The sequence below is a fragment of the Melanotaenia boesemani genome, chromosome 13 (genome assembly GCF_017639745.1).
Source record: "Melanotaenia boesemani isolate fMelBoe1 chromosome 13, fMelBoe1.pri, whole genome shotgun sequence".
Classification (NCBI taxonomy): domain Eukaryota; kingdom Metazoa; phylum Chordata; class Actinopteri; order Atheriniformes; family Melanotaeniidae; genus Melanotaenia; species Melanotaenia boesemani.
The window spans coordinates 31,554,326-31,569,694 of record NC_055694.1 but is presented as its reverse complement, the minus strand read 5'-3'; positions in this window follow the sequence as shown (position 1 = coordinate 31,569,694).

Here is a 15,369-nt window from a genome sequence, read left to right as displayed (position 1 = left end):
GCATAACAGCTAAATGCTGCTTCTCCATGTTTAGTCTGGACTCTGGCCTGGACTAGTTGACCAGAGTCTTTGGATCTAAGAGCTCTGCTAGGTTTATATTCTCTGAACATATCACAGATGTATTCTGGGCCTAAACCATTCTGGGATTTGTAAATGATCAGAAGGGTTTTAAAATCTATTCTGTGACTGACTGGAAGCCAGTGTAAAGATTTTAAAACTGGTGTGATGTGTTCAGATCTCTTAGTCCTGGTTAAAACTCTAGCAGCAGCGTTCTGGATGAGCTGCAGATGTTTAATGCTCTTTTTAGGAAGTCCTGTTAAAAGACCATTACAGTAATCCAGTCTACTGGAGATGAATGCATGGATGAGTTTCTCTTGGTCTTTCTGGGAGACTAAACTTTTAATTCTGTTGATGTTTCTGAGCTGGTAAAAAGCTGTCTTAGTGACAGCTTTGATATGGCTGCTGAAAGTCAGATCTGAGTCTATCAACACTCCCAGGTTACGAACTTGGTTGGTAATTTTAAGAGCCCGAGTCTCCAGGTGTTTGCCAATGCTGACCCTCTTCTCTTTGCTACCAAACAGAATAATCTCAGTTTTGTCTTCATTTAATTGTAGGAAATTCTCCCTCATCCAGGTGTTTATTTGCTCCAGACACTGACACAATAAGTCTATTGGACTGCAGTCATCTGGTGACAGAGACACATAAAGTTGTGTATCATCTGCATAACTTTGATAATTAATGCTATAGTTCTGTAATATTTTACCCAAAGGGAGCATATACAAGTTGAACAGAAGAGGTCCAAGGACTGACCCCTGGGGGACTCCACAAGTCATGGCCACTCGCTCGGATTCATAGCTGCCGATCGTAACAAAACTAGCACATTAAAGTGGACTAAGATGTGAAATTTAAATGGACACATCACTTCAAACTTTCCTATCACAGTCAGTTGACCTGAACTTCTCAAGTGTGCAGCTGGGGAATGCTCTTTACACCAACAATCAGTGAAAATGTAATAAAAACACACATGTAATGATTTAATGTGTTTCTATTCATAACATTGTTGACAATAACTACATTTTAATGAATACTAAAAATGTGCACATCTTTTATGGCTGAAGTCAGGAGTGTTGCAGGTTTAATAATCCTAAAAAAAATTACTTCTCTTTCTCAACCTGAAAAATATTATGAAAGCCATCTAGGAAACCACGAGCTGAAAAGAAAAGATCTCCAGGATTAAATGCCTTATTGGCTGAAATCTGCCAACCAATCAGCAGGCTTCTCTGCTTCCCACAGCCTTCTGAAAACAAATGTTTGCATAAAAGAACAAATCACCACTTAAATGTGTGCACATACTGATCTCTGAAAATGTTGAAACTCTTTGTAATTTATCAACATGTTATAAAACAGTGATTATTACTCAGTTTGTGTAGGTGTTCTCTTCATCAGCCTGTCTGCTCCCACAACAATAATCTATTGTGCTGAGCTATGCTGCCCTCTAGTGGACAAGATATAAGACAGCAGGATGATAAAAAATTCTAGCTTTTACTTGGGGTTGACATGAAAAGAAAAATGCATTTCCTCTTTAACAAATTATTAAAATTTTGTGCATGTCGGTACAAACTTTAATTCTGTGTTGCTGAAAGAAAAATCTGCAGCAGCAAGGATGAAACACAAACTGATTTTTATCTTTAAAACAAGGCAACAGTTTTTTTGTAACATGACTTTGAGGTGGCTGCTCTCACCAATAAAGAAGAGATTATTAGGGTCCGAGCCATACAAAGTATGGCAAGGCCCTATTGTTTCTGCTATGTTTATTAGGGTCCGAGCCATACAAAGTATGGCAAGGCCCTATTGTTTCTGCTATGTTTATTATTATTCTCCTTCTCCTCCTAAGCATTTCGACGCCAAATTTGACCCCCTAAACACCCATGAAAAGTTGTGAAACTTGGCACACACGTCAAGCCCGGCGAAAATCGGATATTCTAAGGTCCGCATACTATTCAGTGCAAAATTGGCTCAACAGCGCCACCTACAGTCACCAAAAATCACCACATGAATGGGGAACAGGAAGTCTACTTCAACGTAGGAAGACGAAACTCGGCACACACGTGTACCACCCCGTGTTGACCAAAAAACTCAATGTAACACATGTTGCCATGGCAACGGGGTGCCCGCCATCTTGGCGTGTGCGGCCATTTTTTGGCCATTTTTTCCACTTTACACACATCGTATTTGAACGAACTAGTCTGAGGGGATTCGTGCGATTGACTCCAAACTTGATGGGAAGCTTCCTGACAAGTTGGGGACCAAACGCTCCTCAAATCTTTCTAATAGCAGAAAGCATGTTACCGTGGCAACAGACGGAAAAACGCCTTCTCGCCATGAAACACGGTTTGCTTATATCTCCATAGAAATAGATGGGATCTCCACCAAACTTCACAGTATTCATACGTGTGACACCCCAAGTACAGCAAAGAAGTCAATCAAACACCTGTTACCATGGCAACGGGTCGCCCGCCATCTTGGATTTCACTGCCATTTGAACGAACTAGTCTGAGGGGAATGGTCCAACCGACTCCAAACTCGGTGGGGACCTTCCTGACAAGTTGGGGACCAAACGCTCCTCAAATCTTTCTAATAGCAGAAAGCGTGTTACCGTGGCAACCGATGGAAAAAGACCTCGCCATTAAACACGGTTTGCTCATATCTCCACAGAAATAGATGGGATCTGCAACAAAGTTGACAGTATTCATACGTGTCACACCCCAAGTCCAGCAAAGAAGTCAATCAAACACCTGTTGCCATGGCAACGGACTGCCCGCCATCTTGGATTTCACTCACATTTTAACGAACTAGTCTGAGGGGATTCGTGCGACTGACTCCAAACTTGGTGGGAACCTTCCTGACAAGTTGGGGACCAAACGCTCCTCAAATCTTTCTAATAGGAAAAAGCGTGTAACCGTGGCAACCGACGGAAATATGCCCTCGCCATGAAACACGGTTTGCTCATATCTCCATGGAAATACATCGGATCTGCACCAAACCTGACAGGATTCATACACGTTGGGTCCTTAACGCATTACAGCACCTGTTGTCATGGCGACATCGGGTGGCGGGGTCCAGGCAGCTCGGACCCGATGGATGCCGCTTGCGGCTTTAATTATACTTCTCCTTCTAAGCATTTCGACGCCAAATTTGACCCCCTAAACACCCATGAAAAGTTGTGAAACTTGGCACACACGTCAAGCCCGGCGAAAATCGGATATTATAAAGTCTGCATACACTTCAATGCAAAATTGGCTCAACAGCGCCACCTAGAAATAAAAAATACCCCAAAATGAATGGGGACCCCAACGTCTACTTCGATGTAGGAAGACGAAACTCGGCACACACGTGTAACACCCCAAGTCCAAAAGAAAACTCAATGAAACACCTGTTGCCATGGCAACGGGGTGCCCGCCATCTTGGCGTGTGCGGCCATTTTTTTGCCATTTTTTGCACTTTACACACATCGTATTTGAACGAACTAGTCTGAGGGGATTCGTGCGACTGACTCCAAACTTGGTGGGAAGCTTCCTGACAAGTTGGGGACCAAAAATTGTTCAAATCTTTCTAATAGCAGAAAGCATGTTACCGTGGCAACCGACGGAAAATGACCTTCTCGCCATGAAACACGGTTTGCTCATATCTCCATGTAAATACATGGGATCTGCACCAAACTTGACAGTATTCATACTGGTGAAACCCCGAGTGCAGCAAAGAAGTCAATCGAACAGCTGTTGCCATGACAACGGCGTGCCCGCCATCTTGGATTTCACTGCCATTTGAACGAACTAGTCTGAGGAGATTCGTGCGACTGACTCCAAACTTGGTGGGAACCTTCCTGACAAGTTGGGGAACAAATGCTATTCAAATCTTTCTAATAGGAAAAAGCCTGTAACCGTGGCAACAGACCGAAAAAGCCTCCTCGCCATGAAACACGGTTGGCTCATATCTCCATAGAAATACACGGGATCTTCACCAAACTTCACAGCATTCATACGTGTCCCACCCCAAGTGCAGCAAAGAAGTCAATCGAACACCTGTTGCCATGACAACGGCGTGCCCGCCATCTTGGATTTCACTGCCATTTGAACGAACTAGTCTGAGGAGATTCGTGCGACTGACTCCAAACTTGGTGGGAACGTTCATGACAAGTTGGGGACCAAACGCTATTCAAATCTTTCTAATAGGAGAAAGTGTGTAACCGTGGCAACCGACGGAAAAAGCCTTCTCGCCATGAAACACGGTTTGCTTATATCTCCATAAGAATACGTGGGATCTGCACCAAACTTGACAGGATTCATACTTGTGACAACCCAAGTCCAGCATTGATGTCAATTGAACACCTGTTGCTATGGCAACGGGGTGCCCGCCATCTTGGATTTCACTGCTATTTGAACAAACTAGTCTGAGGGGATTCGTGCGATTGACTCCAAACTTGGTGGGAAGCTTCCTTACTAGTTGGGGATCAAACGCTCCTCAAATCTTTCTAATAGGAAGAAGCGTGTAACCGTGGCAACCGACGGAAGAATGCCCTCGCCATGAAACACGGTTTGCTTATATCTCCATAGGAATACGTGGGATCTGCACCAAACTTGACAGGATTCATACTTGTGACACCCCAAGTCCAGCATTGATGTCAATAGAACACCTGTTGCCATGGCAACGGACTGCCCGCCATCTTGGATTTCACTGTCATTTGAACGAACTAGTCTGAGTGGATTCGTGCGACTGACTCCAAACTTGGTGGGAACCTTCCTGACAAGTTGGGGACCAAATGCTCCTCAAATCTTTCTAATAGGAGAAAACGTGTAACCGTGGCAACCGACGGAAAAAGCCTTCTCGCCATGAAACACGGTTTGCTCATATCTCCACAGGAATAAATGGGAACTGCACCAAACTTGACAGGATTCATACTTGTTGGATCCCTAACGCATTACACCACCTGTTGTCATGGCAACATAGCATGTTAGCTAGCAGAATTAGCATGCAAGTAAAAAATGCTAACTAAGTATATCAACATTTCAGATTTTAAGCTGGGTGTTTTACCATGTTAAATATGATGTGACCAGGTTACCTACCATGCTAGGAAAAGGTTTATGAGACGGGTGGCGGGGTCCAGGCCGCTCGGACCCGATGGATGCCGCTTGCGGCTTTAATTATTCTTCTCCTCCTTCTAAGCATTTCGAGGCCAAATTTGACCCCCTAAACACCCATGAAAAGTTGTGAAACTTGGCACACACATCAAGCCCGGTGAAAAATTTTATATTCTAAAGTCCGCATTGACTTCAATGCAAAATTGGCTCAACAGCGCCACCTACGGACACAAAAATTCCCCAAATGAATGGGGTCCCGAACGTCTACTTCAACATAGGAAGACGAAACTTGGCACACACGTGTAACATGCTGAGCCGACCAAAAAATTCAATAGAACACCTGTTGCCATGGCAACGGGGCGCCCGCCATCTTGGCGTGTGCGGCCATTTTTTTGCCATTTTTTGCACTTTACACACATCGTATTTGAACGAACTAGTCTGAGGGGATTCGTGCGACTGACTCCAAACTTGGTGGGAAGCTTCCTGACAAGTTGGGGACCAAAAATTGTTCAAATCTTTCTAATAGCAGAAAGCATGTTACCGTGGCAACCGACGGAAAATGACCTTCTCGCCATGAAACACGGTTTGCTCATATCTCCATGTAAATACATGGGATCTGCACCAAACTTCACAGTATTCATACTGGTGACACCCCAAGTGCAGCAAAGAAGTCAATCAAACAGCTGTTGCCATGACAACGGCGTGCCCGCCATCTTGGATTTCACTGCCATTTGAACGAACTAGTCTGAGGAGATTCGTGCGACTGACTCCACACTTAGTGGGAACCTTCCTGACAAGTTGGGGAACAAACGCTATTCAAATCTTTCTAATAGGAAAAAGCCTGTAACCGTGGCAACAGACCGAAAAAGCCTTCTCGCCATGAAACACGGATTGCTTATATCTCCACAGGAATAAATGGGAACGGCACCAAACTAGACAGTATTCACACACGTTGGGTCCTTAACGCATTACACCACCTGTTGTCAGGGAGACATCGGGTGGCGGGGTCCAGGCAGCTCGGACCCGATGGATGCCGCTTGCGGCTTTAATTAGGGTCCGAGCCATACAAAGTATGGCGGGGCCCTATTGTTTCTGCTATGTTTATTATTCTCGTTCTCCTAAGCGCTTTGACCCCAAATTTGACCCCCTAAACACCCATGAAAAGTTGTGAAACTTGGCACAGACGTCACGTCCGGCGTAACTCGGATATTATAAGGTCCGCATACACTTCAATGCAAAATTGGCTCAACAGCGCCACCTAGAGTCACCAAAAATCACCACATGAATGGGGCCCCGGAAGTCTACTTCAACGTAGGAAGACGAAACTCGGCACACACGTGCACCACCCCGAGTTGACCAAAAAACTCAAAGTAACACCTGTCGCCATGGCAACAGGGTGCCCGCCATCTTGGCGTGTGCGGCCATTTTTTTGCCATTTTTTGCACTTTACACACATCGTATTTGAACGAACTAGTCTGAGGGGATTCGTGCGATTGACTCCAAACTTGGTGGGAAGCTTCCTGACAAGTTGGGGACCAAAAATTGTTCAAATCTTTCTAATAGCAGGAAACGTGTTACCGTGGCAACCGACGGAAAATGACCTTCTCGCCATGAAACACGGTTTGCTCATATCTCCATAGAAATACGTGGGATCTGCACCAAACTTGATAGGATTCATACTTGTGACACCCCAAGTCCAGCAAAGAAGTCAATAGAACACCTGTTGCCATGGCAACGGGGTGCCCGCCATCTTGGATTTCACTGCCATTTTAACGAACTTGTCTGAGGGGATTCGTGCGACTGACTTCAAACTTGGTGGGAAGCTTCCTGACAAGTTGGGGACCAAACGCTCCTCAAATCTTTCTAATGGGAAAAAGCGTGTAACCGTGGCAACCGATGGAAAAATGCCCTCGCCATGAAACACGGTTTGCTCATATCTCCATAGAAATACGTGGGATCTGCACCAAACTTGATAGGATTCATACTTGTGACACCCCAAGTCCAGCAAAGAAGTCAATAGAACACCTGTTGCCATGGCAACGGGGTGCCCGCCATCTTGGATTTCACTGCCATTTTAACGAACTAGTCTGAGGGGATTCGTGCGACTGACTTCAAACTTGGTGGGAAGCTTCCTGACAAGTTGGGGACCAAACGCTCCTCAAATCTTTATAATAGGAAAAAGCGTGTAACCGTGGCAACCGATGGAAAAATGCCCTCGCCATGAAACACGGTTTGCTTATATCTCCATAGGAATACGTGGGATCTGCACCAAACTTGACAGGATTCATACTTGTGACAACCCAAGTCCAGCATTGATGTCAATAGAACAACTGTTGCCATGGCAACGCACTGCCCGCCATCTTGGATTTCATTGCCATTTGAACGAACTAGTCTGAGGGGATTCGTGCGACTGACTCCAAACTTGGTGGGAAGCTTCCTGACAAGTTGGGGACCAAACGCTATTCAAATCTTTCTAATAGGAAAAAGCAGGTAACCATGGCAACCCTTGGAAAACAGCCTTCTCGCCATGAAATACGGTTTGCTTCTATCTCCATAGGAATACGTGGGAACTGCATCAAACTTGACAGGATTCATACTTGTTGGGTCCCTAACGCATTACACCACCTGTTGTCATGGCGACATCGGGTGGCGGGGTCCAGGCCGCTCGGACCCGATGGATGCCGCTTGCGGCTTTAATTAGGGTCCGAGCCATACAAAGTATGGCAAGGCCCTATTGTTTCTGCTATGTTTATTATTCTTCTCCTCCTTCTAAGCATTTCGAGGCCAAATTTGACCCCCTAAACACCCATGAAAAGTTGTGAAACTTGGCACACACATCAAGCCCGGTGAAAAATTTTATATTCTAAAGTCCGCATTGACTTCAATGCAAAATTGGCTCAACAGCGCCACCTACGGACACAAAAATTCCCCAAATGAATGGGGTCCCGAACGTCTACTTCAACATAGGAAGACGAAACTTGGCACACACGTGTAACATGCTGAGCCGACCAAAAAATTCAATAGAACACCTGTTGCCATGGCAACGGGGCGCCCGCCATCTTGGCGTGTGCGGCCATTTTTTTGCCATTTTTTGCACTTTACACACATCGTATTTGAACGAACTAGTCTGAGGGGATTCGTGCGACTGACTCCAAACTTGGTGGGAAGCTTCCTGACAAGTTGGGGACCAAAAATTGTTCAAATCTTTCTAATAGCAGAAAGCATGTTACCGTGGCAACCGACGGAAAATGACCTTCTCGCCATGAAACACGGTTTGCTCATATCTCCATGTAAATACATGGGATCTGCACCAAACTTCACAGTATTCATACTGGTGACACCCCAAGTGCAGCAAAGAAGTCAATCAAACAGCTGTTGCCATGACAACGGCGTGCCCGCCATCTTGGATTTCACTGCCATTTGAACGAACTAGTCTGAGGAGATTCGTGCGACTGACTCCACACTTAGTGGGAACCTTCCTGACAAGTTGGGGAACAAACGCTATTCAAATCTTTCTAATAGGAAAAAGCCTGTAACCGTGGCAACAGACCGAAAAAGCCTTCTCGCCATGAAACACGGATTGCTTATATCTCCACAGGAATAAATGGGAACGGCACCAAACTAGACAGTATTCACACACGTTGGGTCCTTAACGCATTACACCACCTGTTGTCAGGGAGACATCGGGTGGCGGGGTCCAGGCAGCTCGGACCCGATGGATGCCGCTTGCGGCTTTAATTAGGGTCCGAGCCATACAAAGTATGGCGGGGCCCTATTGTTTCTGCTATGTTTATTATTCTCGTTCTCCTAAGCGCTTTGACCCCAAATTTGACCCCCTAAACACCCATGAAAAGTTGTGAAACTTGGCACAGACGTCACGTCCGGCGTAACTCGGATATTATAAGGTCCGCATACACTTCAATGCAAAATTGGCTCAACAGCGCCACCTAGAGTCACCAAAAATCACCACATGAATGGGGCCCCGGAAGTCTACTTCAACGTAGGAAGACGAAACTCGGCACACACGTGCACCACCCCGAGTTGACCAAAAAACTCAAAGTAACACCTGTCGCCATGGCAACAGGGCGCCCGCCATCTTGGCGTGTTCGGCCATTTTTTTGCCATTTTTTGCACTTTACACACATCGTATTTGAACGAACTAGTCTGAGGGGATTCGTGCGATGGACTCCAAACTTGGTGGGAAGCTTCCTGACAAGTTGGGGACCAAAAATTGTTCAAATCTTTCTAATAGCAGGAAACGTGTTACCGTGGCAACCGACGGAAAACCGCCTTCTCGCCATGAAACACGGTTTGCTCATATCTCCATAGAAATACGTGGGATCTGCACCAAACTTGATAGGATTCATACTTGTGACACCCCAAGTCCAGCAAAGAAGTCAATAGAACACCTGTTGCCATGGCAACGGGGTGCCCGCCATCTTGGATTTCACTGCCATTTTAACGAACTAGTCTGAGGGGATTCGTGCGACTCACTTCAAACTTGGTGGGAAGCTTCCTGACAAGTTGGGGACCAAACGCTCCTCAAATCTTTCTAATAGGAAAAAGCGTGTAACCGTGGCAACCGACGCAAAAATGCCCTCGCCATGAAACACGGTTGCTTATATCTCCATAGGAATACGTGGGATCTGCACCAAACTTGACAGGATTCATACTTGTGACAACCCAAGTCCAGCATTGATGTCAATAGAACACCTGTTGCCATGGCAACGCACTGCCCGCCATCTTGGATTTCACTGCCATTTGAACGAACTAGTCTGAGGAGATTCGTGCGACTGACTCCAGACTTGGTGGGAACCTTCCTGACAAGTTGGGGACCAAACACTCCTCAAATCTTTCTAATAGCAGAAAGCGTGTTACCGTGGCAACTGACAGAAAAACGCCTTCTCGCCATGAAACACGGTTTGCTTATATCTCCATAGAAATACACGGGATCTTCACCAAACTTCACAGCATTCATACTGGTGACACCCCAAGTGCAGCAAAGAAGTCAATCGAACAGCTGTTGCCATGACAACGGCGTGCCCGCCATCTTGGATTTCACTGCCATTTGAACGAACTAGTCTGAGGAGATTCGTGCGACTGACTCCAAACTTGGTGGGAAGCTTCCTGACAAGTTGGGGACCAAAAATTGTTCAAATCTTTCTAATAGCAGAAAGCATGTTACCGTGGCAACCGACGGAAAATTACCTTCTCGCCATGAAACACGGTTTGCTCATATCTCCATGTAAATACATGGGATCTGCACCAAACTTGACAGTATTCATACTGGTGACACCCCAAGTGCAGCAAAGAAGTCAATCGAACAGCTGTTGCCATGGCAACGGGGTGCCCGCCATCTTGGATTTCACTGCCATTTGAACGAACTAGTCTGAGGAGATTCGTGCGACTGACTCCAAACTTGGTGGGAACCTTGCTGACAAGTTGGGGAACAAATGCTATTCAAATCTTTCTAATAGGAAAAAGCCTGTAACCGTGGCAACAGACCGAAAAAGCCTCCTCGCCATGAAACACGGTTGGCTCATATCTCCATAGAAATACACGGGATCTTCACCAAACTTCACAGCATTCATACGTGTCCCACCCCAAGTGCAGCAAAGAAGTCAATCGAACACCTGTTGCCATGACAACGGCGTGCCCGCCATCTTGGATTTCACTGCCATTTGAACGAACTAGTCTGAGGAGATTCGTGCGACTGACTCCAAACTTGGTGGGAACGTTCATGACAAGTTGGGGACCAAACGCTATTCAAATCTTTCTAATAGGAGAAAGTGTGTAACCGTGGCAACCGACGGAAAAAGCCTTCTCGCCATGAAACACGGTTTGCTTATATCTCCATAAGAATACGTGGGATCTGCACCAAACTTGACAGGATTCATACTTGTGACAACCCAAGTCCAGCATTGATGTCAATTGAACACCTGTTGCTATGGCAACGGGGTGCCCGCCATCTTGGATTTCACTGCTATTTGAACAAACTAGTCTGAGGGGATTCGTGCGATTGACTCCAAACTTGGTGGGAAGCTTCCTTACAAGTTGGGGATCAAACGCTCCTCAAATCTTTCTAATAGGAAGAAGCGTGTAACCGTGGCAACCGACGGAAGAATGCCCTCGCCATGAAACACGGTTTGCTTATATCTCCATAGGAATACGTGGGATCTGCACCAAACTTGACAGGATTCATACTTGTGACACCCCAAGTCCAGCATTGATGTCAATAGAACACCTGTTGCCATGGCAACGGACTGCCCGCCATCTTGGATTTCACTGTCATTTGAACGAACTAGTCTGAGTGGATTCGTGCGACTGACTCCAAACTTGGTGGGAACCTTCCTGACAAGTTGGGGACCAAATGCTCCTCAAATCTTTCTAATAGGAGAAAACGTGTAACCGTGGCAACCGACGGAAAAAGCCTTCTCGCCATGAAACACGGTTTGCTCATATCTCCACAGGAATAAATGGGAACTGCACCAAACTTGACAGGATTCATACTTGTTGGATCCCTAACGCATTACACCACCTGTTGTCATGGCAACATAGCATGTTAGCTAGCAGAATTAGCATGCAAGTAAAAAATGCTAACTAAGTATATCAACATTTCAGATTTTAAGCTGGGTGTTTTACCATGTTAAATATGATGTGACCAGGTTACCTACCATGCTAGGAAAAGGTTTATGAGACGGGTGGCGGGGTCCAGGCCGCTCGGACCCGATGGATGCCGCTTGCGGCTTTAATTATTATTCTCCTTCTCCTCCTAAGCATTTCGACGCCAAATTTGACCCCCTAAACACCCATGAAAAGTTGTGAAACTTGGCACACACGTCAAGCCCGGCGAAAATCGGATATTCTAAGGTCCGCATACTATTCAGTGCAAAATTGGCTCAACAGCGCCACCTACAGTCACCAAAAATCACCACATGAATGGGGAACAGGAAGTCTACTTCAACGTAGGAAGACGAAACTCGGCACACACGTGTACCACCCCGTGTTGACCAAAAAACTCAATGTAACACATGTTGCCATGGCAACGGGGTGCCCGCCATCTTGGCGTGTGCGGCCATTTTTTGGCCATTTTTTCCACTTTACACACATCGTATTTGAACGAACTAGTCTGAGGGGATTCGTGCGATTGACTCCAAACTTGATGGGAAGCTTCCTGACAAGTTGGGGACCAAACGCTCCTCAAATCTTTCTAATAGCAGAAAGCATGTTACCGTGGCAACAGACGGAAAAACGCCTTCTCGCCATGAAACACGGTTTGCTTATATCTCCATAGAAATAGATGGGATCTCCACCAAACTTCACAGTATTCATACGTGTGACACCCCAAGTACAGCAAAGAAGTCAATCAAACACCTGTTACCATGGCAACGGGTCGCCCGCCATCTTGGATTTCACTGCCATTTGAACGAACTAGTCTGAGGGGAATGGTCCAACCGACTCCAAACTCGGTGGGGACCTTCCTGACAAGTTGGGGACCAAACGCTCCTCAAATCTTTCTAATAGCAGAAAGCGTGTTACCGTGGCAACCGATGGAAAAAAACCTCGCCATTAAACACGGTTTGCTCATATCTCCACAGAAATAGATGGGATCTGCAACAAAGTTGACAGTATTCATACGTGTCACACCCCAAGTCCAGCAAAGAAGTCAATCAAACACCTGTTGCCATGGCAACGGGTCGCCCGCCATCTTGGATTTCACTCACATTTTCACAAACTAGTCTGAGGGGATTCGTGCGACTGACTCCAAACTTGGTGGGAAGCTTCCTGACAAGTTGGGGACCAAACGCTCCTCAAATCTTTCTAATAGGAAAAAGCGTGTAACCGTGGCAACCGACAGAAAAAGCCTTCTCGCCATGAAACGCGTTTTGCTTATATCTCCATAGGAATACAGAGGAACTGCACCAAACTTGACAGTATTCATACGTGTAACACCCCAAGTCCAGCAAAGAAGTCCATCAAACACCTGTTGCCATGGCAACGGGGTGCCCACCATCTTGGATTTCACTGCCATTTGAACTAACTAGTCTGAGGGGATTTGTGCCACTGACTCCAAACTTGGTGGGAAGCTTCCTGACAAGTTGGGGACCAAACACTCCTCAAATCTTTCTAATAGCAGAAAGCCTGTAACCGTGGCAACCCACGGAAAATGACCTTCTCACCATGAAACACGGTTTGCTCACATCTCCATAGAAATACATGGGATCTGCACCAAAATTCACAGTATTCATACGTGTGACACCCCAAGTGCAGCAAAGAAGTCAATCAAACACCTGTTGCCATGGGAACGGGGTGCCCGCCATCTTGGCGTGTGCGGCCATTTTTTTCCCATTTTTTGCACTTTACACACATCGTATTTGAACGAACTAGTCTGAGGGGATTCGTGCGACTGACTCCAAACTTGGTGGGAAGCTTCCTGACAAGTTGGGGACCAAACGCTCCTCAAATCTTTCTAATAGCAGGAAACGTGTTACCGTGGCAACCGACAGAAAAACGCCTTCTCGCCATGAAACACGGTTTGCTCATATCTCCATAGAAATACGTGGGATCCGCACCAAACTTGACAGTATTCATACTTGTGACAACCCAAGTCCAGCATTGATGTCAATACAACACCTGTTGCCATGGCAACGCACTGCCCGCCATCTTGGATTTCATTGCCATTTTAACGAACTAGTCTGAGGGGATTTGTGCGACTGACTCCAAACTTGGTGGGAAGCTTCCTGACAAGTTGGGGACCAAACGCTCCTCAAATCTTTCTAATAGGTAAAAGCGTGTTACCGTGGCAACCCACGGAAAAAGCCTTCTCGCCATGAAACACGGTTTGCTCAAATCTCCATAGAAATACGTGGGATCTGCACCAAACTTCACAGGATTCATACGTGTTACACCCCAAGTCCAGCAAAGAAGTCAATTGAACACCTGTTCCTATGGCAACGGAGTGGCCGCCATCTTGGATTTCACTGCCAGTTGAATGAACTAGTCTGAGGGGATTCGTGCGATTGACTCCAAACTTGCTGGGAAGCTTCCTTACAAGTTGGGGATCAAACGCTCCTCAAATCTTTCTAATAGGAAGAAGCGTGTAACCGTGGCAACCGACGGAAGAATGCCCTCGCCATGAAACACGGTTTGCTTATATCTCCATAGGAATATGTGGGATCTGCACCAAACTTGACAGGATTCATACTTGTGACACCCCATGTCCAGCATTGATGTCAATAGAACACCTGTTGCCATGGCAACGGACTGCCCGCCATCTTGGATTTCACTGTCATTTGAACGAACTAGTCTGAGTGGATTCGTGCGACTGACTCCAAACTTGGTGGGAACCTTCCTGACAAGTTGGGGACCAAATGCTCCTCAAATCTTTCTAATAGGAGAAAGCGTGTAACCGTGGCAACCGACGGAAAAAGCCTTCTCGCCATGAAACACGGTTTGCTCATATCTCCACAGGAATAAATGGGAACTGCACCAAACTTGGCAGGATTCATACACCTTGGGTCCTGAACGCGTTACACCACCTGTTGTCATGGCGACATCGGGTGGCGGGGTCCAGGCCGCTCGGACCCGATGGATGCCGCTTGCGGCTTTATTTTTCTTGCTTTTTAAGTTGAATTTTCTCTGTTTTCTTTAATGCCATCAACTACTAGTGTTATATGAAGGTTTTGTGTTTGAGGAAAAAATTAAAAAAATAAAAACGTTCTCTAACAAGGTTTTTCTGACACATGATAACAGGACGTCTTCAGATCTCTCCACCAGAGACTCAGAAGCTGCTGTATATTTAAACAGCAGTTCACTAATACTCACGTTCATGTTCCTTCTTGTTCATCATCTGCTGGATGTTAACTGCCAAAACTCAGGCAAGACAAATAATATATGCAAGGTCAAAAGAAACAATGCAATGATGGGGAAATAATTCAAAATGTTTAATTTAAAATCAAATGAAAACAAAATATCAAATGTTCAAACTGAAAAATGGGTCATCCTAAGGAAAAAAAACTGATCATTTTTAAAAGAATACCAGAAAAACATTTTTAAATAATTTTGGACAAAACAACAACAACAACAACAACAAAAAAAAAACAAACAACAAAACAACTAAACTAAGAAAAGAGAGAGAGGGGGAGAGAGTGTGTATGTTAAGTGTGTAAATTGTAGTGTTAAAACGCCTCTCAACTAATTATGGTGACTGGTCATAATGAAGTAAATATAA